This window comes from Perca fluviatilis, chromosome 24 (genome assembly GCF_010015445.1).
Source record: "Perca fluviatilis chromosome 24, GENO_Pfluv_1.0, whole genome shotgun sequence".
In the NCBI taxonomy this organism is placed as follows: Eukaryota; Metazoa; Chordata; class Actinopteri; order Perciformes; family Percidae; genus Perca; species Perca fluviatilis.
In genome coordinates, this window is record NC_053135.1 from 21,499,940 (window position 1) to 21,527,368 (window position 27,429).

At 42.0% G+C, this 27,429-nt stretch overlaps 1 protein-coding gene and 1 long non-coding RNA gene across 4 annotated transcripts in view; both read right to left on the minus strand.

Moving 5' to 3' along the window:
* Positions 1–27,429, minus strand: part of LOC120554014 — a 256,741-nt gene that overhangs the window by 199,659 nt on the left and 29,653 nt on the right. The gene's annotated exons all lie outside the window — the stretch shown is intronic.
* LOC120554671 lies at positions 1,609–14,131 on the minus strand. Of its 3 annotated transcripts, none has more exons than XR_005638550.1 (3): positions 14,025–14,131; positions 5,265–5,368; positions 1,609–1,626 (listed from the first exon to the last, which is right to left on the minus strand). It is a non-coding gene; the product is annotated as an uncharacterized LOC120554671 (long non-coding RNA). The 3 variants fall into 3 exon arrangements; XR_005638552.1 differs by lacking the exon at positions 1,609–1,626 and adding an exon at positions 2,993–3,214 and having other exon boundaries at positions 5,269–5,368; XR_005638551.1 differs by lacking the exon at positions 1,609–1,626 and adding an exon at positions 2,993–3,214.

Here is a 27,429-nt window from a genome sequence, read left to right on the forward strand (position 1 = left end):
AAGCTCAAGCGCAAATATCTCTTTGTTTGGTTGCCGCAATTTGGAAAGGCACAAACTCGAACAATTTTCTCATATTAGTCCTGATCTAACTCCAAGCTCCGTCTGTCAGCTCTGTGAGCTCCTCCCTGCTTTGGCCGACAGTGTCCACCGTTGCTATGTCACCTATGCACATGCGCTGTTGAACTCTTGAACTGCATCTCTGCTCACTCCACTGTGGTATCAGGTTACAGCTTGTTGATACATACTCATTACTATGGCGAGAACCTCTGCAAATCGTTTTTTTTTATTTTTGTGGAAAGAATACATTTTGGAATATTGGACTGTATGAGATTGGCAATCGGCTAGTGTTGACTTCACCAGAAAGCATGAAATCAACAGAGGTATGGATTAACACAACTTGCATGTCTTTCTGTCACATCTACTGCAGTCAAATTCGCCGTGTTCCCTCAGAAGGAATAACTGCACCTGGCTAAGCACTTGTAATGGCATTTGAACATGTTTAGAGGCTAAAAACACATTTAAAACTTGCCCCCTTTAAGCCCCGTTTAAGCCTGTTGGGTGCAAAATCTAGCAGGAGGATAACGAGGTGTAGGCATCACCGATTGTTTTCATTTTTATTACTACTGACAGTACTCCTAATTTACAAACAACAGAGCTACGTGTTGAAATTGACCGAAACTCTCCTTTAACCGTCAAGCCACTAAACCTGTATGGAAATTAACATCTCTGCTGAAATGTTAAATTTGTTAACGATCATACGACAACACCCTCTCTCTTTCTTTCTCTCGCTCTCTCTCTGTAAGTCAGTAGTAGGCTATACAGTGGAGTTGCATATTGAGTGGTTTAGGGACCTTCTGTAAGTAATTTTGGGGTACAATTCGGTTTTAATGAATTCTACAAGCAGAAATACCACAGGTCAAGCAATCGCCCGTTCCAAACAGGCACATTTTCAACGGGCTCTTTACTAGTAATACAAAATCCAAAACATAATTAAATTGATCATTATGATAAATACTAAAAGAAAGACTTAAGTAAAATCAAATCAAACAAATTTGAAGATGTACGAAATTACGCCTTAGAGCTTACTTCTTTTCAGAAGAGGGTTGTTGAACTATAAATTCAATAAAACGTTCATTTGACCGGCCCCTTTTCCTGGACACACAGCTGGATTCAGGTTCAGCAGAGTCTGGTCTCTGATGGATCCTGTTACACAAAGATGAAAGGGGTGACAAAAGACACAAAGAAGTTCAATAGAAAACAATACAACAGGTTTAAAAAGCTAAAACACAAGTGGGTATTGAACCAGAGAATATTGGACCAAACCAATATTTACCTAAAGTCAAGAGTTGAAGACTGGTGTAACTGGACAACTTTCAGATGTGAGAATATAAATATATGTGAAGAAGAAAGATGCTGAAAAGAAATTTCAAAAACGTCTCTGGATACATAAAAGTTAAAACATTAATCAGTAATATAACATTAACAGCTTACCTCTTTTCAGCAGAGGGTTGCTCTCCTTTAAAGTTAATATAGTGTTCTTTTGACCAGTTGCTCTTAAAAGACACACAGCTGGGATCAGGTTCAGGATCAGGTTCAGGTTCAGGAGACTCTGGTCTCTGCTGGGTCCTGATATAAAAACACATTTATTGAGGGTCACATGTTCAGGTAAAGTCTCCCTGAATAAAATAAAATATTAATATGAATATGTCTGTAGGCCTGATTATTAACAATTAAATGTGCACTATGAGTTCCTGCAAGGACTTCTGTTGATGTTCCAAGTAAATTTAAAACAAAAAAGAGCAAGCTCACCCCTCCCACATGTTGCTGTAACTGTCATGACTAACTGACTAACTGTCACTATGCCCCACCCCCTCCCCCAACCATCTTGTCGGTGATTGGCTGGAGTGGTTTGTTGCATTTTGGTGCATATCTTTTGAAATCAGAATAAAAAGAAAAAAAAATCAGAACATAATATTTCAAAATGTTGTCTAAACAGAAAGATATTTTGAGTGAGACAGGAAATTATTTTGCAAGATATTCTCATTTTACTCATCAACTACAACAATTCCTTTCCACAAAAAAACACTTTATTTGAAAGAGTGTGCATGAGACTGACATGACCCAAAACAACCCAGACAGGATGTAGTTCCATCCAACAAGAGTTGTTCCAGTTTGCTGGATGTTCACAACTCACCTCAATCTTCTTCTTAACATTTCTATTTCCCTTTCCATTGCTGTTCTCTCCTTCTGCCATTCAAGTCTCTCGATCATTCCTCTCTCCTCCATTTCAAGTAGCCTATCCTCCATTTCTATTCACCACTCGAGGTCAGGTTGCCTTCTTTTTTAAAGTAGCGGTGTCTCCATGGACACAGCTGGGTTCAGGTTCAGGTCCAGCAGGGTCTGGTCTCTGCTGGGTCCTGTTAGAAAGAGAGGAAGACCACTTTTTAATCTCCAGAAACAAGCTGCTGGAGAAACTAGAATCTATCAAGCAGAAAATAAAGTCTGAAGCTCTTCACTGAATGATTACATTACATGTCATTTAGCTGACGCTTTTATCCAAAGCGACTTACAATTGCTACATATGTCAGAGGTCGCACGCCTCTGGAGCAACTAGGGGTTAAGTGTCTTGCTCAGGGACACATTGGTTGATGTATCGCAGCAGGAATCGAACCCGGATCTCCCACACCAAAGGCATGCGTCATATCCACTGTGCCATCACCACCCCTGAATGATCCCTGCTCTCTTCTCATCCTGCTCTGTCATTCACTCTCTTTCTGGGAGAACAGGAACATTGGAAAGACTCCAGGACTAATGTCATCTTTCTGTCCTCTAATGGACACAAGACTCTAGGACTAATGTCATATTTCTGTCCTCTAATGGAGACAAGACTCCAGGACTAATATCATCTTTCTGACAAGTCTCCATTATGACAATCAATCTCACCTTTCTGTTCATCCTCCTCCACACATCACTACAACAGTAACAGAGGCATTTAGGTCACTACATTTTATTCTGAAAGGTTCCAGAGGAAACAGTAGAGTCCTGTTGTGTCTGACTTTACGCTGGTGGAGACGACGGTTTGTTTTCTGACAGCAGGAGAAAGAATCAGAAGATGCAGAACAGGTTTTCAGCCAGCAAGGCTGCGTCAGAGCAGACAGGCCTACAGGACATCACCTGCCTGATAATAGGCTTGTTGAGATGAGTTGCGCCTCGCCTGTAAAGTAGATAAGAGAACTCAGCAGTAGCTTGTACACAGTCTCCAGCTGTTTTTATTATGACAGAGTAGCTGTCAAAATGCTCCACATGCATCTGTTGTTGATTTTAATTCAAACCAGACTGTAGATGATCTGTAATCTGAACAGATTTAGTCTCTCTGACTTCTAACGTCACACAAGATGTGTTCTGTACAGACTAAGCCTTTGAATCAGACAATTAGCAGCTAAAATCCCTCCGATTCAAAATCAATAAAAAGTGTATATAAAACGTCATCATGTTGAGTTGATTCTGACCCAATCAGCTGTTAGATCAGCTGAGAGGCCAGCGTTTCCCAGCATGCGCCTGGGTCCGCCTGGGGCTTGCAGTTGGTGAAAAGCTGCCTTGATCTTGTGAGGTTACCGTTGACCATGTGTGCCTGACGTCAGAGCAAGTCTGGATCAAGTCGGACACAAATCTAACCAGCATGCAACGGGGGGCGATTGCCGGTGATCAATTCTGCGCAGACCTGGCTCATCTCCAACGAGCCTAATAACTGGATGGATTATCATAGAGTGGGCGTGTCTGTGGAGAGACGGCTCGGCCCAGACAAACATTTTCATTCAGATACCTGGAGCTCAGAGGTTAACAGACCCCTTTGAAAATGGACATGCCAGTTTCCTGCTCACCAAAATGTAATCAAACTTTACACCCCCCCCCCTTCCTGAGCTGATTTGAACTCCTTTATAGTTTCATCTGGAACATTACATCATGTTTTACTGCTGATTAATACTTTGTGTGTACACTGTGAATGTGCAGAGTAACACACTGTCAGATAAATGGAGGACAATATGTGGGAGTGAATCAAACCTCCAACAGACCCAATAAAACAGATTTTCTGTCCCATTGATGACATGTTACTGCAGTAAAAGTACGAATAGTACATTGATGACATGTTACTGCCGTAAAAGTACTAATAGCACAGTGTGAAGTTCCAGCAGCTGGCTGAGCAGATAACTAACGTGGAGAGAAAACAGACAGACTCTCTGCTCCCTCTTCTCTGGACTTTAACAGACAAAACCTCAGCAGAGAACTCCACATTACAGACAGCATATTGAGGGCTGGGAGCCAAAGGGGCATCACTGTGTTTCATCATTTAACAGGAGATCCAGAACTATCCGGTTTCTAGCTGAACTCAGGCAGCTTTGTCAGGAGGAGGAAGAGGACAGAAAGAATCCTGGAGAACCAGAAACACTCTGACTAAAGAGATCAGTGGAGCGAAGAGGAGCTACACTGAAAAGATGCAGAACAAGTTTTCAGATAACAAGGCTGCGTCAGAGCAGACAGGCCTGCAGGCCATCACCTGCCTGATAATAACTGGATGGATTATCATAGAGTGGGCGTGTGGGTGAAGAGAAGGCTTGGCCCAGAGAAAAATTTTCATTCAGATACCTGGAGGTCGGAAGTCAGCAGACCCATTTGAAAATGGACATGCCAGTTTCCTCCTCGCCAAAATGTTGCCTAACTTTATAACCTGTTTTAGCTTCATCAGGAGACAGAAACAATTCTGTAGAACCAGCAACACTCTGACAACAGAGGAACTTTCCACACGTCGAGTTCCAAAATGTTTAAAATGTGATGAACAAACTTTATCGTTAAACAGATTCAGTGACGCAGTGGAAGAAGAACTTCATATTATTAATAGTACAAAATGAAAATACTCTGTCCAACGACCTTCTCTGTTACTAAATGTACTTGATGTAGAAGTAGCAGTGAGAGCTGATTCTCTGGAACATTACATCATGTTTTACTGCCGATTCATACTTTGTGTGTAAACTGTGAATGTGCAGAGTAACTGACGCTGTCAGATAAATGGAGGACCATTACAAGTACAAGCTTTTCTTCTGAGATTAAGGCAAGTATTGAGACATGTTACTGCAGTAGAAGTACTAATAGCACAGTGTGAAGTTCCAGCGGCTGGCTGAGCAGATAACTAATGTGGAGAGAAAACAGACAGACTCTCTGCTCCCTGAACTCAACACAATATGAAAATGAAAAAGTGAAAGACTTACGTACTGGACTGCACTGATTGGAGGGTTTCTCACGCTGCAGCTGGACCTGGAAGACCTCTGGGACACCCAGACATCTTATCGTGTGTCGACTGAAACCTTTGTCTCTGACAGCAAAACAACAAACCTGTTTCAGCTTCATCAGGAGGAGGAGGAGTAGGAAGAAGAGGAAGAGGAGGCAGAAAGAATCCTGTAGAACCAGAAACACTCTGCCAAGTGATTTTGTTGTTTGTGTTCACCTGTTAGCTAGGTTTTAGTTGCTTGATCTTAATAAAGCATCAAAAAGGAGAAGTTGTCTCCGTCCGTGTTTTAACAGACACACCTGGGGCAAAGTTGGAAACCAGAATCAGCTTTAAATACAGTCCTAATCTTATCCTCATTAACAAGTTTCAAATAATTTCACTGGAGTTACTGTTATTATTTTTCGCGTCATCAATACCGAAAATAAAGAGATGTTTAGGCATCAAGAATGTTTAGTAATTCATATTTAATCCTTTATTTTCTTTACAGAAGCCATATTTGAGCACAGACATACATGTAGATTCCTTAAAATGTTAAGGGGAAGATTTAAAAAGAAAAACTGGATCTGTGAATTCTCACAGAATCACAACTAAATACATATATTGCTACATCTTATTAACCTGGAGTCCCAGTCTCTGTCACAATAATCATACATTACTGTATATGTGATGTGTTAGGCCTATTGGCAGACATACATTTAAAATGTAGCCAATGGCATATAAAGAGTCTTTTTTTTCCATGTCCACTGAAATTTCTCAGCTACCACTCTAGTAACATTTGTGTGGTCCAAGTAGCTTTGCATAAAAAATGGTTGTCATTCGCAAGGCTACTTTTACTTTTATACTTTAAGTACATTTCCAAGCCTGTACTTTGTTACTTTTACTTGAGTAAAGAAGTTAAATCAGTACTTAGTATTTTTTAACACAAGTATCTGTACTTCTACTTGAGTACAAGAAGTGAGTACTTTTGCCATCTCTGGTTAGCTGGCCCTCATTACACACACAACGCTTAACTCACTGGTACCAACTCATTTACAAGTCCTTTTTAGGCAAAACCCTGCTGTTCCTAAGCTCGCTGGTCACTATAGCTTTATCCTTCGCTCAAGCAGTTATATCACCTTGGTCACCCCAAAAGCCCACACCTCCTTTGGCCACCACTCCTTCCACTTCTCAACTGCAAATGACTGGAATGAACTACAAAAACATCTTCACCTGCATCGCTATCGTACCTGTTTATGTTCTTTTGCACTATTCATCTGCCCTGGTATGCTCAACTGTTAGTCTTCCCACCATTGTTGTCACACAATGTTTGTACATCTACTGATCTACATCACTATCAGGAGGAGGAGGAGGCGACAGAAAGAATCCTGTAGAACCAGTAATTCTGTGACAACAGAGATCAGAGGAGCAGTAACTCTTTATAAAAAACCAGCAGTGATAAACAGGAAATTAAACTTCAGTTAAAAGTTATTTTAACTGTAAACAAACAACGACATGATGATTTATAATGTTGCTGATTATTGGTAATGTTGTCATTTGTTATTTTAGAGAGAAATACCAAAATAAAGAACAATCCAACTAACCCAAAGTCCACAGTTTGTCTTGAGAGTGAAGTCATGGCACCCTCTGGTGACATCAGCAGGAACTACAAGCAGAGCTCCACCAAACATATTCACACATTAAAACATGTTTACAGATTTTATTAGTTTTATTTCTATTTTTTTATCTTACATACTTACCCCACTTTTTAAATTACATTTTATTACAATTCATGTATTATTTGGTAATACTATATCCCTTTATTTTAGTTGTTTTTATTATATATACATATATTATTTTATTTAATTATTTTAAAAATGTAATCCTTTTATTCGTTTATTTTTTGCATAATGTTGGAGCCATAATAAATATATTGGTATTTATTAATTTCATTGTAGAAACAAAAAAGATGATTTGTATTATTTTTCTATTTCATTTCTAAATTGTTAAACTTAAATCTTGGACTTCCTATCTGGAGAAATAACTTGAATTAATGACTAGACTACGGCTAGTAGTACTAATCAGGTCACCTTCACAGGTATAATGAGCAGCTGGGTCACAGCTTAGGAAGTTCTTTTGTTTAAGTAAGAGAGGTGGACAGAGAAACATTTTAGTGACCGTAGTATGTGTGATCATTCATTTTAGTAAGCGTTTAAGTTTCTGTTGAAAGTCAACCACTGAGAATTTATTTTCTGACGTAATAAAGCTTGCATTATTTGAACGAAACGTAAGGATCTCTGTAAGTGCTAATTTCCCCTACGAGTCACAATCCACCTCAAAAAGGCGACTAAGGACAGGCCAGCTGACAGTCTTCCTCTCCTCTCTCACTGAAATTAAGTGTATAATCAGTCTCTGATCCATCCTGCTCAGACTCTCCGACAGGGCAGCGAGCCCCCGCATCTCTCTCTCTCTCTCTCTCTCTCTCTCTCTCTCTCACCGGTAGCCTGACTCTGTCCCTCCGTTGCGGGGCAGCGGGGCCCTCCCGCATCACTCTCTCTGTCACCTGACTGCAGCTGGATCTCTCTCTGTCTCATTCTTTCTGACAGAGCTACCAAACTCATGTGTTTCTGTCAAAGAGAACGTGTTGTGTCAATCTTTTATACGAGCTAACGGACGTTAACATTAGAGCTGGCCTGTTAGGCTACGTTACAAGGCTCGTAAATGTTGGCTGCGCTGTTTCTTACCTTGCTCTACGTTGATAGTTCCAGCTTCACCGTCACCACCTTTTTAATTTGTTTAGAAAATCTCTAAGGCCTCTATTTTCTTCTTCTCTTTTCTTTCCTTCTCCGAGTTCCAGACTTTTGCTGACCGGACATTGTGACAATATCAAATTTTGATCAGTGGCCAAACCATTTTTATGTTGGGGGTGGGGGTGGGGGTGGGGTTCTTGACCACCATTTCCAGGACAATTAGGAAGAAAACAAATAAAACGCTTTTATGTAATTCAAATATTATGCTACATATTTTTTTCCACAAATAGGCCTATTTAAAAAAAGATTTTTAATTATTCCATAATTTAATGAGGGCCCAGTTCTGGCCCCCCCCCCCCTACTGTGGGCCCGGGACAACAGACCCGTTTGTCCCCCCCTATCGGCGGGCGTGACTAAGGATATCAGATAACATAAAGACAGTAAATCTGAAAGATATGAAATATTTTTATGAATGATTTTCTGGCCTTTGATGTGAGTTATTGCTCCTCTAATGGATCTAATGGATGTGAAGAATGAGGATGTAATGGAGGTGTGAGAGTGTAATGGTGATGTAATGGAGGTGTGAGAGTGTAATGGTGATGTAATGGAGGTGTGAGAGTGTAATGGTGATGTAATGGAGGTGTGAGAGTGTAATGGTGATGTAATGGAGGTGTGAGAGTGTATTGGTGATGTAATGGAGGTGTGAGAGTGTAATGTGTTCCTCTGAGATGAAGTGAAGGACTAAATGGTTGAATCCAAGCTGCAGCAGTGCTGCTGTGTGCTGTCATGGTGTTTGATCAACAGAGAGAGCAGACAGACTCCAGGAGGACACATTTAAAAGATGCTTCTCCTGAAAGAAGAACTAAAGAACAGCAGTCAGTTGGCTGCTTGTTCTGGAACATTCTCTCAGACACACGTTGGACCAACTGACCTCCATGTTCTCTAAATTATCTCTAAATAACACCAAGAATTCACTCTCATACACCACACATTAACTCACTATTTCTTCTATCATATATTATATATGTTCACACATCAGGATCCCAATAACTATGTACACATTGGAAGGAATTATGGGGGGCTTTTTAGACGTTTTTGTTCATTATTTTAAGGTTTATGTCACGACATTTTTGCTGCTTTTTTCTATGTTTTTGTTGCTTTTTCAGAGTTTTAGTCCCCTTTTTGGATTATCTTTGGACAATTGTTGACATTTGCCCTGCTTTTTTAATGTATTTTGGTTATACGTGCAATGTAGTGTCCCAAATTCCCCGTAACGTAATCCCATTTGTACAGGTCCTATCCCCTGACCAATCAGATATCCTAACCTTAACCACTCAAAGTCAAATGCTAACCCCAACCAATCGAGATGCTCCGTAGGGCAGGTCTTGGCGTGGCCATAGTGGATTTTGCGACACTAAACTGCACGCTTTTTTCCGATATTTTAGCCCAAAGTCCACAGAGGCAGCCGGTTGGTAACTTAAATTCAGACCCAGCTGTAAATTGCACAATGGACATTATGTACGAAAATTCTCTCACAAAACAATGTCAATAAATGCAAAACAATAATTATTATTTTATTTAAATTTAAAAATAAAATTTAAAAAAAATTAAATTCTTTATTCTAAGTGGGTGGACTGAAATCCTGGACCTTTCCTAGTGGGTACTGTATACTCCGTATACCTGCGTATCACGTGGACTACATCACTAAACCTGAGAGAATATTACCCAGAAATAAAGATGAAATATTGTAGAAAAAAGTCTAAATAGTTCTGAAAAAGGTGTCTGAAACGTTGGAAAAACTAGAGCGGAACACACACACACACACGTACAGAGACACAAAAAGAGACAAACATACACAGACACACACACACAAACACGTACAAACACTCAAATAAACAGACACACAAACACGTGTACGCAAAAGTACACACAAACAAGTGTACACCAAACAGACACACACACACACAGACACACACAGACACACACAACCAGACACACACACACACAAAGACAGAGACACAGACACACAAGAGACAGACACACAGACACTTGTACACGTGCACACACAAACAACTACACAAATGTATACATAAACACACACACACACACACACACACACACACACACGTGTACCCACGTGTAAACAAACGCACAAGTACACACTCACACAAACATGTTTACACCACAGAGACACACACACAAACACTGAGACACAACTACACAGAGACAAACAAACACACACGTGTACACCACACACATACACACACACACACACACACACACACACACACACACAGACACATACACACACACAAAGAGATACACACAGAGAGAAACATACACAAACACACACACACACAGAGAAACACACACCTACACGCACACACACACACATACACAACGTAACAACAGACACTGTCAGGACACTACGCCCTCTACTGGAGACACACAGGAACTACAGACACTGTCAGGACACTACGCCCTCTACTGGAGACACAGGAACAACAGACACTGTCAGGACACTACGCCCTCTACTGGAGACACACAGGAACAACAGACACTGTCAGGACACTACGCCCTCTACTGGAGACACACAGGAACAACAGACACTGTCAGGACACAACGCCCTCTCGGAGACACACAGGAACAACAGACACTGTCAGGACACTACGCCTCTACTGGAGACACACAGGAACAACAGACACTGTCAGGACACTACGCCCTCTACTGGAGACACAGGAACAGCAGACACTGTCAGGACACTACACCCTCTACTGGAGACACACAGGAACAACAGACACTGTCAGGACACTACGCCCTCTACTGGAGACACACAGGAACAACAGACACTGTCAGGACACTACACCCTCTACTGGAGACACACAGGAACAACAGACACTGTCAGGACACTACGCCCTCTACTGGAGACACACAGGAACAACAGACACTGTCAGGACACACAGACACATATGTACATACACACACACACACCCTACTAACTGTTCTCTACACTCAGAGTTGAACTTTGCACACCGCTCCAACCAACTTCAACATTCTAAAGTTGTCAGTTGGTCTTTAGAATGTTCATAAACCAACTGCCAGTCCACACTGCCCAGACAGCAACAGACCAGACTGACTTTGGTCCCCTAGTGAGAATGTGGAGATGACATCACTACACTAAGCCCCGCCCCCTTCCTCCATTTTGGGAGTCTACCCACCAGACCCATTCATTGTTTGTGTTGGTAGCAGAGGAGGTTGTTGCTAATCCTCACTATTTTTAAATGCCTGGAAAACACTGCTTTGTAAAAAAAAAATGCTTTCAACGCTAGATGGGAGAAATTCTTACACAACAACAAGCACATCGAGATCTAATGATGTGTGTGTGTCTTTGCCTCTGTGTGTGTGTGTGTGTGTGTGTCTGTGTGTGTTTGTGTGTCTCGGTCTCTGTGTGTGTGTCTCTGTTTCTGTGTGTCTCTATGTTTTGTGTGTGTGTCTGTGTGTGTTTGTCTGTGTGTGTATGTCTGTGTGCGTCTCTGTGTTTGTGTGACTCTGTGTGTTTCTCTGCGTGTGTGTCTGTCTCTATCTGTGTGTGTGTGTGTGTGTCTCTGTGTGTGTGTCTCTGTGTGTCTGTGTGTGTGTCGCTCCATAATGATGCTCACTCGTATTACTTTAATACCTTACTGCATCCGTTTCCCTGCCTGTTGGTTTGGGAATCGGTCTTGTTGTGAGTGCAATATTGAATGAAGCCTTGTTTGCTAACGTAGCTAGCGTTGCTAACTCGGCCAGTGCTACCATAGTAACAGCTTTCCGGGTGGCGTCCATGTTTTTTCTCTGACTCTGACTCGCAAAACATACCAGAAGTCTTGAAGTGTGGAAGTGACGTCATATCCGAGGTCCGAGTCGGTTTGTTGAGAATAACAGAACGCACCATTAGACTGTTATGGGTAAGACTAGGGCTGCAAAGGGGCGGACGCTCAGTTTACAGAGAAAAATAAGTCACATAAGCTAAAGAAAAATGTACTTTCCAGTAGTAAAGCAGAAGGAGGTCTTGAAGTCCTAGATTTCATTGACACTGAATACCGTTAAAGTGAAATGGTTATGAAATATGTCTTTCAAAACCCAGTCAATTTGGTATTTTATCTCAAATCCCATTTAAAAAAAAATTGGAGGTCTTTCTTTTATTTTAAAATGTAATTCTCTGCCAAATAAATTGCCAATTAATTTATCAACTTTCCATCAGCCGGCCACTTCTAACTTGGAAGCTTTTGTCCACAATTTTTCACCTCACAAGACTTTCCTCTGGAACAATTTTAACATACTTATTAGGAACAAATCCTTATTTTTTCCTAAATGGTTGCAAAGAGATTTAAATCAAATTCTTAATCTTTTCGGTGAATCTGGTGATATACTATCCTATGAACAGTTTATGAATGTACACAGTTTTCCAATTCCTCTACACATGAACTTGAGCATTGAGAATATTGTTTATTTACACAGAGTTTATCAGACACATTTTGACTGGCGAGAAGGTAGCGACTGGAAACACCAACTGATAAAGTCAGTCATTCAAAACCTCTTTTTAGTAAACTCTGTGAACACAAACAATGTTCTCAGTGCTGAGTTCATGTGTAGAGACTCTGGTGAGACTTGAAGCAAAGTTTCATGTTGTTTTGAGCCTTTTTAGTTCTTTAAAAATAGTGATTTTGATGCGATCATAGTAGTGCCCCTAGCTCTCCCATTCATAAGGCCATTTGACCCAAAAGGATTTTGAGAGTTTCTGACAGCTGGAGAAAGGTTATCCTAACCTTAACCACTCAAGGTCAAATGCCTAACCCCAACCAATATAATTTGTAGGGCAGGTCTTGGCGTGGCCATAGTGGAATTTGGGACACTAAACTGCACACAAACCATGTATTTGTTGGTTTTTTCAGAGTTTTAGTCGCCTTTATGGAATATATTTTTAAAATGTTTGACGTTTTTTCTGATATTTTATCCCAAAGTCCACAGAGGCAGCCAGGTTGGTAACTTAACTTCCTCAGAGCCAGCTGGAAATGATGATTGCCTTTCATTGGACAATTATGTCTTATAATGAAAATAAAGCTGAACCTTTTAGCAGAAACATTAGAGTTGTGTCTCACTTTACTCTGATGGAGACAACAGACTGTTTGGAGAAAGGAAATAAAGATCAGCTGTTTGATTCCAGGAAATCACCAACATGGAGATTTATCTTCAACACAAGAGTCCTCCACACTTTCTCAGGAAATAAGAAGTGAAGTAGAAACATTATATTTAACATTACAGAGCCAGAAACTAACCCTGAAGAGACCAAAGACTAACATGTTGTTAAAGTACCAAACAGCAACTTACAGTTTCTTCACACAGTCCAAAGAGTTGATGAAGAAGAGTTGATGAAGAAGAGCTGATGAAGAAGAGGGTCACTCTCCACCTGGAGAGAAATGTTTGACACAGGTGAGCTGTTCCCTGGAATGAGTCCCAGCTCCACCTGTCAGGAAGCAGACAGGAAGGGCTGCAACAGGAGCAGATTTTCACAATAAAATGACATTTGGACTGCTGTTGATGCTCCATTACTGACTGAGAGATTTAATGACTGTAGACACTGACTCCTCATTACACAAGCTGAACATGTTTCCTAAAATATGAAATCCCCCCCCCCCTCTGTCTTCTTTCCTCACTGATACCAACAGTGAAGTCTTCAACACAAACATATTAATGTGGGAGTGAATCAGACCTCCAACAGACCCAATCAAACAGCTTTTCTGTCACATTGATGACATGTTACTGCAGTAAAAGTACTAATAGCACATTGATGACATGTTACTGCAGTAAAAGTACTAATAGCACATTGATGACATGTTACTGCAGTAAAAGTACTAATAGCACAGTGTGAAGTTCCAGCAGCTGGCTGAGCAGATAACTAACGTGGAGAGAAAACAGACAGACTCTCTGCTCCCTGAACTCAACACAATATGAAGATGAAAAAGTGAAAGACTTACGTACTGGACTGCTCTGATTGGAGGGTTTCTCACGCTGCAGCTGGACCTGGAAGACCTCTGGGACACCGAGACATCTTATCGTGTGTAAAAGTTAAACAGAAAGACCACAAACACTCTCACAGTAACTTGATGCTTTTATTGTGAAAAGACAGAACTCAAAACTAAACATGACACAAGTCAACAGCATTTCTACAATTTGATGATCACAGCTTCCACCTTTAAAGGACAGGAAGTGGAAGAAGTTTATAATGTTCACCAGGAATCTGTTCAATCATTCTGGATTATTTTATTCAAAGTTCATTCATTAGTTCATAACAATAAGCTGAAATATTTATGTCAGTGTGATCCTGTACAGACTCAACTGATCAGCAGTGAGAAACAGGAGGAGACTCTCAGAGATACACACACACACACACACACACACACACACACACACACACACACACACACACACACACACACACACACACACACACACACACACACACACACACACACACCCCCTGTAGTAGTAGTAGTTGTGAGTGTAGGTTGGTCTCCATGCCAACCAGTAACCATGTCTACCAGTAATCAGTTCTTGGAGAGATTCCTCATCAGGTCTCTCCACAGTCTGGTTCTTCCCATTAATCTCAGCTCTGTGGAAAGGACTGGATCCAGCTCCCAGAGACCAGAGACCACAACTGAGCTGGCTGCTCTTCCTTTTCTTCTCACCGTGTCCATCACGTCTCGCCCTTTGTCTTGGTTTAGTGATGCTGCCCCCTAGTTCTGGATCAATCTGGGGATCAACTAGGACTGGGACATTAATCAAAATGGAATCGCGATTATGATTTTGGCTCCCGATGATCACAAAAACAGAATAATCGAGAAAAACAATTAATTTAGCTCATTACGTTTTACAAGTAAACTCTTATTTTCTCTTGTGTTCTGAATGAAAAAATAAAGTTTAAATAGGAATTGTATTTAGAAAAATGTCACAGTTTTATGTGTTTTTTACTGTTGATTTATTTAACTTTTTCCTGGCAAAACAGGAAAGCGAACCAAAACTGACTGTCTTTGTCCACCGGTACACTGAAAAAAGCATTAGACAAATCAACAACAGAGAACCATTTAGCATTACTTTTAATTCCCTGTAGATTGTGTATGGATTTGGCGGGCCAAATCCGGCCCCTTGCAGAATATAATCCGGCCCGCATATCAATTTCGGTTCACAATAGGTTTTGGCCCACCTATAGTTGTGCGCCAAAACCAAAAACACGGGAAAGTGTTTTTTTAACTGCAGTTACGCGACACTCAAAAGCAGAATTTGGCAGATTTGCCGACTTTGAGACTCAGAAATTCCATATTTATGCCGAAAGATTGAAGTAAAAAAATTTGCTTGATTTGCTACATTCTATGATGGCTAAGGAACATTTTTGCTGACTTATGTAGGGCTTTATGTAGACAAAAATGCAAAAAGAAAAGTATAAAAAAAAGTCAGAAAAGGTGACAAAAAATGTGAAAAAGGCGACAATTTAAATAAAGAGGCGACAAAAACGTCTGAGAAAGCCATAAAGAAGTTGGGGGGAAAAAAAACATACAAAAATGACTACAGCACTACAGCGATGTCACAATAGTGAGGTGAAGTAATACAGTCAAAGATATTTGACATTTTGGATGAAACAAAAGCACGTCAATAAACTCTCTACGTCTGGCCCTCGGTGTGATTCTCTTTTTCCAGTGTGGCCCTCTGGGAAAATGCGGTGTGGTGACGATCACATCGACCAAGACATAGTATACTATAAAGTCCAAGAATCAATTATGGGAAACGAAATTTCCCGTTCCAGTGAAGCAACTGGACCCATAGTGGGAGAAATGACTCATAAATGTGGACCGGATTGTTTGCGGTGTCTATCTTATTGGTCGAAAAGCTTTGGCTTTCCGCCAAATGGTTCCCTGAGTGTAGCGAAGCCGAGGATGCTAAAATTAAATCTACAGACAGAGGAGAAAAAATTGAAGGGGAAGGAAACAATTAAAACAGAGGTTTTAGAACAAATTGAGGATAACAAGGCATGTTTTAATGTGTGGATGAAAGAAGCTGATAACAGAGAGAGGAAGCAGTTACAGAAACAGATGACACTTCTGAGCATGACTGATACTAACAAAACAGAGAAAAAAGAAAAAGAGACGAACAATGTCACTGACACATTTTCTCCTCTCTATCAGAGTTTGAAAACCGTGGATCTGGTCTTGGACATTCCACCCTCGTTCCCTATCCCTGCCGCATGAAAGAGGAAGAGAGCAGCCACGGTACCGACGACCCAACAGACGAGAGGTGACCGGGCACGGGAACAACTCATCTCACTCCTCCGCCGCACTGATGCAGCCGCGACCGCTGTATTGCCAGGATTCCAAGGCCTCACAGAGGAAACTGATGAGGACGGAGATGAAGCTGATGCTTTTCCGATGATACCCTACACAAGGAGGGGGAATAAGCCTGGTGTATAGGGCCTGGACTGAATTAGACATTAGACAAGCGACAAGCCACCTTCCCCCGTGCAAAAACTCTGGTACACAATTTACCATAGCCCTTCAGGCATTCATTGAGACTTTTCTGCCCACTGTTCCAGAAATACGACGTCTTCTGATGGTAAACCTGGGGCCTATGAACTATGCAAAGATCCGACACCTTCTCCCCGAAGACCCGACCGATGAGCCAGTCGTCCGCCATCCAAATCTCGCAAATAGAGCAATGATGGCTACAATGACTTGCTGGATAATCTCTTCACCGGCCTGGAGACCGTGTTTCCAGACAGAATCGACATGTCACGTGTGGCAAACACCAAGCAGCATAAAGGCTGTGGAGGACTTCCAGCACCGATTGTCTGAGACTTTTGATAGACACAGCGGCATTGCTCGCACAACTGCTGCCGGAGCAGTGGTTGAACTTTGGGAAGATCATTTCAAAAACGTGTTTTTGAATGGGCTGCTCCCTGACATTAGAGCTGAAGTGGACAAAACCTGCATTGGACTGCCCGATTCAGCCCTGACGGAGATTGTTAGACATGCTAGACATGCTGAGAAAATCCTGACCAGCACCAGAGAAAAGACGGAGAAGAAAAGACAACAGAACAGTGATGCTGCACAGTTAACCCTCATAAAAACTGTGGCAGCAATGTCTCAAGAAAGGAGTGCGGGCAGAGGAAAAAGCAAAGAAAGAGGAAGAGGAAAAGGCAGAGGAGGCAGAGGCAGGGGCCGGGACAACACACGGGTAGTGGACAAAGACACTTGCTACAACTGTGGCGAGAAAGGGCATTGGGCCTACGAATGTCCCCACCCCAAGAAGGACTCGTCTAAGGGACAGCGCAACGACCCTCAGCAGTTTGCAGATTGACAGGCGGTGGGGGATGGAAAGAGTGGTGGAATGGACGGACTGGATGACACGAGTGCACCTGTTAAGGAGGGTAACATGCACACACACAAATATACACATGCTTGCAATGAAGACATGCTTTCCTGCATACCACAAACACCTACACCACCCCCAAACAATAGGCAAAACATATTAGATGCAATACAGCATATAGAACAGAAGGAATTAGCCGAGAAAATGCCTACTTATGCTATGTATTCATCAGATGTGTATAAAAAACTGCCTACAACAGTGTTGACAATACAGGGGAGGGAAATAGAATTCTTGGTTGATTCAGGGAATACAAATTCGGTTTTGAAAAAATCATTGTTTCCTAAACAAAAACTTTCTGGTAGAGTAATTCTTTCTAGAAGTGCGAGTGGTATGGTATTGCCAGAAAAATTTACTGCTCCAATGACTTGTGTGCACACAGATCCAGACCCAGATAGAAGAGCAAAATGCTCATTTTTGCTCTCACCTGTGTGCCCTGTAAATTTGATGGGAAGAGATCGAATGTGTGTTTTTGGTATAGGGGTAATTCCTACCCCCACTGGCCTCAGGGTTGTGCGTTTTGATAAAAATCATGTTTTTGTTGAAACCGAAAAGCACACACTCTTTTACATTTCTATGGGACATTAACCTTTGTCAGGCTATCGATCTCCTGACAGAAGCACAACAACTAGTATCACCTTTAGCAGTGGTGAGAACACCACAACAAATACATTGTATCTCTCATGTCTCCCCAACTCCAGACGAAGAATATGTTGACAAATTCCTTGACCAGTCCAAGGACGAGCTAGAGTTGTCTTACGTCTACTGGCACACGCACACGTGCGCAGTGACGGTAGCCTTGACTGATAAACAGAAAAAGGTTTTCAGAATTTCTAACTCTGTAGCTCATATTCTTCTCTCTTTGTCTCCCACAGACCGGGAGACAGACCCAGGACACTTTGTCATGACCTGTGAGAAACTGACTGACTGGACTGACACGGCTGATGACTGTATTTCATATTCTCCCTCAACAGGAAATTATAGAAAACATTTATCATGGCGCGTGCCTTGTATCCGCAGTATCTATATATTGAGTGAAACTGCACCTACAACTGACACATTTTTGCACGGTAAAAACGACATTTTACCTACTGACGTCTCACCACTTTTAGCTAAAGTGCCAACACACCTTTGGGCGACACATAAATATGACGTGGGGTTGATTAAAAACTGTCAACCTGTCGTCATAATACCACGTTCGGACTACAGACCACAGAAACATCAGTATCCGTTAAAACAGGAAGCTATTAATGTAATCCGACCCTTTTTTAACTCCGTGTTCAGATTCTCCTGTAAGAACACCGATTTTTCCGGTAAAGAAAATACGGCCAAAAGGCATTCCGACAGAATGGCGTTTTGTTCAGGACTTGAAAGCTGTCAATGCAGCTGTTCATGCGCGCGCACCAAATGTGCCAAATCCATACACAATCTACAGGGAATTAAAAGTAATGCTAAATGGTTCTCTGTTGTTGATTTGTCTAATGCTTTTTTCAGTGTACCGGTGGACAAAGACAGTAAGTTTTGGTTCGCTTTCCTGTTTGATGGAAAACCATACACTTTCACACGCCTTTGTCAGGGATACACTGAATCTCCGACCATCTACAATGACGCACTGCGCGACAGCCTAGAGAGCTTCACACCGACCTAGGTTCAAGTCTGCTGCAGTATGTAGACGACATTTTGATTGGAAGCTCAACACAAGAGCTGTGTGAGCAAGACACGATTGCGCTATTGTGTCATCTTGCAACTGAGGGACACAAAGCCAGTCTTAAGAAATTGCAATTTGTAAAACAAGAGGTCCACTTCCTGGGACATGACATTTCTGTGTCAGGGAAAACCTTGTCTCCTTCGCGAATTGAGGCAATTGTTTCCCTACCAAAACCGTGAACAAAAAACAAATGATGTCATTTTTAGGAATGTGTTCCTACTGTCGTGTTTTCATCCCAAATTACGCGGAACTTGTTCAACCTTTAAGGGACGTGATACACGGTAAGGGACTGACTGCACACAATTTGATAACCTGGACTGTTGAGGCTGAGCAGGCCTTTGTAGATCTTAAAAAGGCCTTTCAAAGTCCTCCAACCTTAGGTTTGCCTAACCCAGATCTTCATTTCACTCAGACAGTGGATGAACGCGTAGGATGCATGACGTCTGTTCTCCTGCAGCCGCATGGAGACAGGTTAAGACCAGTGGCCTATTTCTCTGCAAAACTCGATCCAGTTGCAGCAGGCCTTCTGATTTGTCTCAGGGCTGTAGCAGCTGCTGAAAGGGCCTTGGCGGCATCACGTGACATAGTAGGATATGCTCCACTCACACTGCTAGTCCCACATGCTGTCTCTTTGATCCTACTTGAACAAAAGGCTTCACATTTATCTGCAGCACGATACCTACGTTATCACACAGTACTTCTTGACATGCCTAACGTAACAGTTAAACGTTGTACTGTACTTAACCCTGCTTCTCTTATGCCTACACCAGAGGAGGGAGAACCGCATGACTGTTTGGCAGAGCTGGCGCAAACATGCACACCTCGCCCAGATCTTTCGGATACTCCTTTGGAGAATCCAGACCTCATTTTGTATGTTGATGAGTCAGCTTCGCGCTGCCCACAAACAGGACAGGGACAGGTAGGATTTGATGTAGTTTCTGACACTGAAACTATGATTGCTAAATCTCTCCCAAACCATTTGTCTGCACAGGCTGCTGAGCTCATTGCCCTCACGGAAGCATGTAAGTTGGCTGATGGCTCATCTGTTACCATCTTCACGGACTCAAGGTATGCTTTTGGAGTGGTGCACGACTTTGGTGCACTGTGGAAACACCGACAATTTCTGAAATCTGACGGTAAGCCCATTTTACATCATCATTTGATCAACGATCTTTTGACTGCTATTCTACTACCAACAAGGGTAGCTGTATGTAAATGCACTGCTCACACAGGAGCGCAAGATGCTGTCTCTAGGGGTAACAGTCGTGCCGATATAGCTGCTAAAGCAGCTGCACGCCTGCCCCTCACACTTGACACCTTAGCTCTCACTGCAGAGGATCACTTCTCCCTTCCAGAGTCTGTGATTGCTATGCAGACACATGCTACACCACAAGAAAGACAATAGTGGAAAACAGTAGGGTGCACCTTTAACACTGGCATCTGGCTGGGGCCAGATTCTAAACCATGTCTCCCAAAACACTTTTTCCCACATTTTGCTAAGTTGACACATGGGTTAGACCATATTTCAAAAGGGGGAATGATGGTAGCTATCACGCAGACATGGTTTACAAAGGGGTTCACTACATTTGCAGAAGATTTTTGTAAAGCTTGCATAATATGCGCACAACACAACATTGGCAGAGGAGTGAATGTAACACGACAGGCAGCACACCAACCACCAACACGACCATTTGAACATTTGATGATGGATTTTGTTGAGCTAACACCGTCAGAGGGGAAAAAACATTGCCTCGTTATGGTTGATATGTTCTGTAAATGGGTGGAGAGGTGTTCCCGGCCAAAAGACAGACAGCTTCAGTGGTGGCAAAAGCTTTAATGACTGAAATCATTCCCAGATGGGGAATACCTAGCCTTTTGTCTAACAACAATGGAGCTCATTTTGTAAACTCAGCGATAACACAGATAAGCTTGTTTATCGGGATAAACATCAAGACACATTGCGTTTATCATCCGCAATCCGCAGGATTGGTGGAACGCATTAACGGGACGTTAAAAGCAAAACTAGCTAAATGATGTGCAGACACAGGCCTCCCTTGGACAAAGGCGATTCCTTTGGTCCTAATGTATATGCGAATGCGTACACAATCTCGTTCCAATCTCAGTCCGTATGAGATTCTGTTTGCCAGGCCTCCTTATGTAAGGACAGAAATGCCAAAGGCGGCAATTCCCTCAACGCCTATGTGCACTGTTGAAACACTGCAACATGTTTAAACACTGCACCCAATTTTTTTCTCTTTTTTTGCTCTTTCTACATAAAAAAACAGGTTTACAGCAGTCTGCCGCTAAACCAGCTGAGGGACCACTGCATGCGGCTCGGCCCGGGGACTTTGTGGTGACGTCAAAAGCTTCAGGAGGAAGAACGTGGCAGACGCAGGGCGGGAAGGACCCCCTCCAGATCGCTCCTGCGTCACTCAAACGGTCAAGTCGTGCAGAACGATCCACGTGGGTGCACGCAACACACTGCAAACAGGTTCCGGACCCAGGAGAGGTGCCAGGTTCGCTAACACCTGCAACAAGTGACGAGCAGGTTCCCTGCTGAGTCACCTACGAGGGAAATTGATTCAGAGACTAGCCTGACAGACGGCGTTCTGTGCTATCTCTGAAATCAATCGGGGAAAAACTGGAGTTTTTCTCATTGATTTGCAACACACTGAAAGGAGGAGAGAAAGTGTGACCAACATACTGGTATTGTACCTTTGACACAGCACATTCCTGAAAAACACTCATTCTGTTGAGCTCTGACAGCTCTCACACTCACAGCACATTCCTTGTTTTCCTTACACTGAGGAACTGTTGACATTCCTCTGTGACTCAGAGCAGTGTGCTCAGGCACACACACACATACAGGAGCAGAGTGCTGTGATATGCACACATGATGGAGCAGCACGAGAAACTACTGAAGTGGTACCCTCCAAGGAGATTCGGGGGGTCCAAATTTGTACTGGGTTTAGTCTTCATTACTGCATTTGTGATTTTAGAAAAATATGATTAACTGCTGACTGAAATAACCACTTTTTCCAACACCACTTCTCCCAATGACACAGACACACCCAGACACACTAGGAACACTAGTGAGGAGCATGGGAGGGGAAAGCGAGTGAAGCGTTCCATAGTTTCTGCGTCTAGAAGTAGATGGCGTTCAGAGTACAACAGGTATCACAGAGCTAATGTTACTATCATGGTCAACACTACATCCACTCTTATTCTTCAGCCCTGTGACTATGTGTGGTGCGGGGAGAAAGGAGCATCAATAGGAGAGAGAGAGGTATATGTATGTTACATTGCAGTGATAATGGATTTAGGATACTACAGAGAAGGAGGACCCATACGTTCCTCATGGAAGCAGACTGTTTGGAATACGGGTAATGTGGGTTGGGGCTATGAAGTTCCTAACGACCACACAAACCTAACCAATAGATTGTCAATAAAGAAAGTAAACTAATCCTCAACAGGCGTCTTGTTAACATTGACCAATGCTCAGTATTCCGACCAAGGTTACTTCGTTGTGTGTATTATGACCTTAGGGAGGCTTCCCTGCAGATCTTTCTACCTTGAAGTAATCTCACCTCACACATCTCACACAGAATCACCACATCTGACGCAGACTTTTGAAAGTTTATCTAACAGATGGGGATCTTCTGATGAGAATGATGCATTCTCCACTAATGCATGGCTTGGCCTAGTTAAGAAGTTCACGCGTGATGTAGAGTATAATGACTCTTTTTATGTTTGTTCACTATTTCCCCACTCTCAGAAGCAGGCTACCCCAGTAAAACCACACACATTGAATCTCACAGAAGTTGTCTGTGCTCTGACAGCACTCAAGGATGTTAGAGAGGAGGGGGGTCAGTTCTATTCGGCTACTATTCAACCTTCACCTTGTGGAGGTTTTGCGAATCGCAGTGTGCGTGTCCGAATGGTACTATCTTCACAACTAAAAATGGAAAAGCATCTGATAGTATAGGACAGTTTCACCATAGCCTTATGAAGAGTTTGACGCATACCTTATGCATTGAACGACCTCGTCGCATGGGTTCTCAGTATTTGGGGGTAACCACGGGTTGTCAGCAGACTTTTAATTGTACGTGCGCAACAGGGAAATTAAACATTAGTGCATGCTTACACTCCACACCGGGGTATCTTAGTGTTTCAGTACTGATACCATCTTTGACTCACACCATGCGTTTGCCTGATGATTCTGGCGCAGGGTCTTTAGTGGATTATGTGTGGCTTTGTGGAGATCATTGGTATCAGATTTTGACTCCTCGATGGGCAGGAAGATGTAGTATGATATATTTGACACCTGCCATTACAGTTATGACTTCCCTTGTGCATACAACTCACCACTATCCCATGTACGTGCCCACATCTGATGTTTCTACTAGAGAAAAGCGAGAGGTTACCAGCCCAGGAACTAAATTTGCAGCAGGATTCTTTCCTTCATATGGAACAGTGAAAAATGCACATAATATTGATCAGGTTCAGGAAAGTCTTGAGAATTTGCCTGCTATGATGATTTCAGGGTTTGGAGAATTTCCTCCTGTTATGCGAGCTATGAGAAACATGCTAATGCAACATCAGATGGGATTGGACCTATTGCTAGCAGCACAGGGGGGATTATGTCACATCATTGGAACTCACTGATGCACATTCATCCCAGACATTTCAGGAAACATCACTGACACCATTCACCACTTGAACCTACTTTTGACTAATCTCAAAGCACAGGACGTCCCAGAACACTATGCAGGATGGGACTGGTGGGCCTGGGTTTTTCAAGGGGGATGGAAGGTTTGGTTAGCTAGATTTGTTGCACCACTAATAACTTTGATGTTTGGTTTCCTGATCTGTGTATGCTGCATAATCCCACTTGTCAAGAAAATGGTCTCCTCCATCTTCATGGTAAACATGATACAGTATCTGGCACTTCAGAATACTGAGTCCTCTGACTTGTTTCGTATGTCCAGGTATGATGATGAGGTCCTGGACACCGTTTCTGATACTGTGTGAGACTGATTAAAAATATGTTTTATGATTTTTACTTAGACGTGAAAGCTTGCTACAATTAAAAAGGTTTTTTTTGTACCGCTTTCAAAAACAGCATTTCAGCAATAGACAATTATATCCATAAGTTTGAATCTTAAGGAGTAAAGTTTGAATCTTTAAAGTGATTATTGATTTAATAAGGTTTGAATCTTTAAAAAGGTAAAATTTATTTTTTGTGATTATTTTGTAATCAAAAGGGTGGACTGTGGTGGCAAATTTTAATTTAACCATTATTGATTAATGATTTTAACCATTTGCTTAAAGATTGTTTAAAACCTTCTTAGAATGCTGTTCCTTCCTCTTAGACTCTTAAAGACTAGAGAGGGACAGCTGCAGCCATGAACTCTTAGCCTAGAAGCTTTATTTTTGGAGAGACACTAGCCTCTCATTTGTTTAACTTTTTAGCAGACAAAGTCGAGAAGGCCACAAAACCATGTCTCCTTCTGCCTCCTAAGATAAACTTTTGTTTAGGCTAATGTTGGGAACAGAGAGCAGAGGGGAAGGTAAGGATAGTTTGATTTTTCATGATGTCCTCTTTTCAACTATGGCCAGACTATAAGATAAAGTTAGAGGGGTGGCTTGAGACAGGTTTTGACTATATGATGATGTGATGTTTAGATTTTAAGTTAGAAATGCTCATTCAGTTGTATTGTGTGTACTTGTGAATCTGTATTCTCATATTTTGCAAAATATAATAAATGCTCAAAGACCAGATTTTGGTTTAATTCTCAAACAGTCTTTATTCGTTTTCATTTTTATCATTGATATTTACTAAACTCTGCTGCTGCAAGAAATTTCCATCACAGAAACAGGAGGAGACTCTCAGTCGTACACAGAACACAGAGACACTGAGGAACCAGGAGACCAGAACCAGAACCCAGGATATATAGGTTGAGTGAATGTGGTTTTGAAGGTGTAGATGTGGATCAGTGAGTCAGAAGAGACTGTGTAGAAGGACAGAGAGCCAGCAGGACAGTCCACATACACTGCTACTCTATCAGAGACAGAGGAGGAGGAGATGGATCTTGGTATGCTATTATGACAGACAGAGTAACCATCATCATAGCAGATCAGACTCCAGGACTGATCATTATATCCGAACACACAGTCATCACCGTTTCCTCTCCTCCTGATTCCTCTGTAACTCACTGATATATTAACCACTCCTCTTATCTCAACCTCCCAGTAACAGCGACCAGTCAGACCATCTTTACACAGCAGCTGATGATAGGAGTCAAACCTCTCTGGATGATCAAGATATGGCTGATCCTCCTCCACATGTGTCACCTTCCTGTTGTTGTCAGACAGTTTGAGGTTTCTGTTGACTGTGTTTGTGTCGACTGCGAGTTCACAGGAATCTGACGGAGAGAAGGAGACACAACACAGCTGCAGTTATTAACCTATCAGTACGTTGATGATGACATCAGAGGGTTGAATGAGTGATGTCACAGTTTGATTAATGAAATTCAAAACACACTTACACTTCTTCAGACCTGGTGTCAACCATCGGACTCCAGAAGGTTCCACCCTGAAAGGAGGAGGGGGCATTACATCACTCTCACAAACACATATATTGTTTTGGCACCACGGCAACAAAAAAATAGCATTTTCAGGAACTTTTTGAACTTAGAGTCGGTACTCTCCCAGCACAAGAGGAACTTTGTACAATAATTGGTCCAGACGTTAGTGTACGTCTATGTTCAGTCACATGAGCCATGCAGCACCGGCAACTGACATTTTAAACAGCCAGCTAACTAGTCTGACGAAAGAGTAGATTAATGCTTCATCCACACACTCTTCTCACAGTGTAGAAAGCACATTGCTTTGTGCTAAGCTAGGCTAAACCTGTCCTGGACCTTTCTGTCATGTTGAAACTGATTTGATCCTGGGAAAGAGGGGAAAAATGGATGTTTATATCCACGATGACCCTCGAAGTCACTGTGACCTCTAATGTGACTGTTATCGCCACTGTTCATCACACCCCCAACCGGCCCGTCAGACACCGCCTACCAAGAGTCTGGGTCTGCCGAGGTTTCTTCCTAAAAGGGAGTTTTTTCTTGCCACTGTCGCAATAGCCACTGCTAATGCTTGCTCTTGAGGGAATTACTGTAATTGTTGGGATTTTGGAAATTATAGAGTGTGGTCTAGACCTACTCTATCTGTAAAGTGTCTCGAGATAACGTCTGTTATGATTTGATACTATAAATAAAATTGAATTGAATTATTAAAACCACAGTTCCTTTAACATACAGAGACGTGTCCAAACTACATCAATTATTAACAAAAACGAGTTATGATTTTAGTTCCTGGAGATGTTCTCCTACACAAATATCTCATTTATATTCATCAGTGTTTGTACCTGAGAGTGTCCAGTCTCCAGAGAGGATCCTTCAGTCCCGCTGACAGTAGCTTCACTCCTGATTCTCCTGGATGATTGTAGCTCAGGTCCAGCTCTCTCAGATAGGAGTGGTTGGTGCTCAGAGCTGAGACCAGAGAATAACAGCCTTCCTCTGAGATCAGACAGCCTGACATACTGCAAACACACAGAACAACACACACAGGAACCCTCTGTTGACACATGGAGCCATGTGTTTGCTTTATGTTCGTTTGTTCTCCAGGTACATTTTGGTCCAGATTTAGAATAAATCTTTAAAATCGTCTGTGGTATTTAATTATTTAACAACAAAAGTAAACAATGAAAAATCCTCATGGAAAGTAACTCTGAGTCTAATAACTACTGCCCAAATTCATCATATCAGCAGACATAAAGCTAGATGTCAGCTGTTTTATCAACTAAAGTTAATCAGACTGTAAATGTTCATCAGTTGAATGGGTTAATGAATCCTGACCTGAGAGTCTCCAGTGTGCAGTGTGGACTCTTCAGTCCATCAGAGATCAGCTTCCCTCCTGAATCCTGCAGGTTGTTGTTTCTCAGGTCCAGCTCTCTCAGACTAGAGGACTGGGGGCTGAGAACTGAGGACAGAGATTCACAGCTTCTCTCTGACAGGTTACAGCCACTCAGTCTGGAGAGATAACAGGAAAGAAACAAGTTATTTATATTTAACTCTTATTGAAAGATAGAGTATTTAATGATAAATAAATCACACATACAGAGCTTTATTGGAGGGACGGTAATGATGAAGACATAACATTTGTGTTTAAATGTTACGTCTGGACTTTTTTGATAGAGG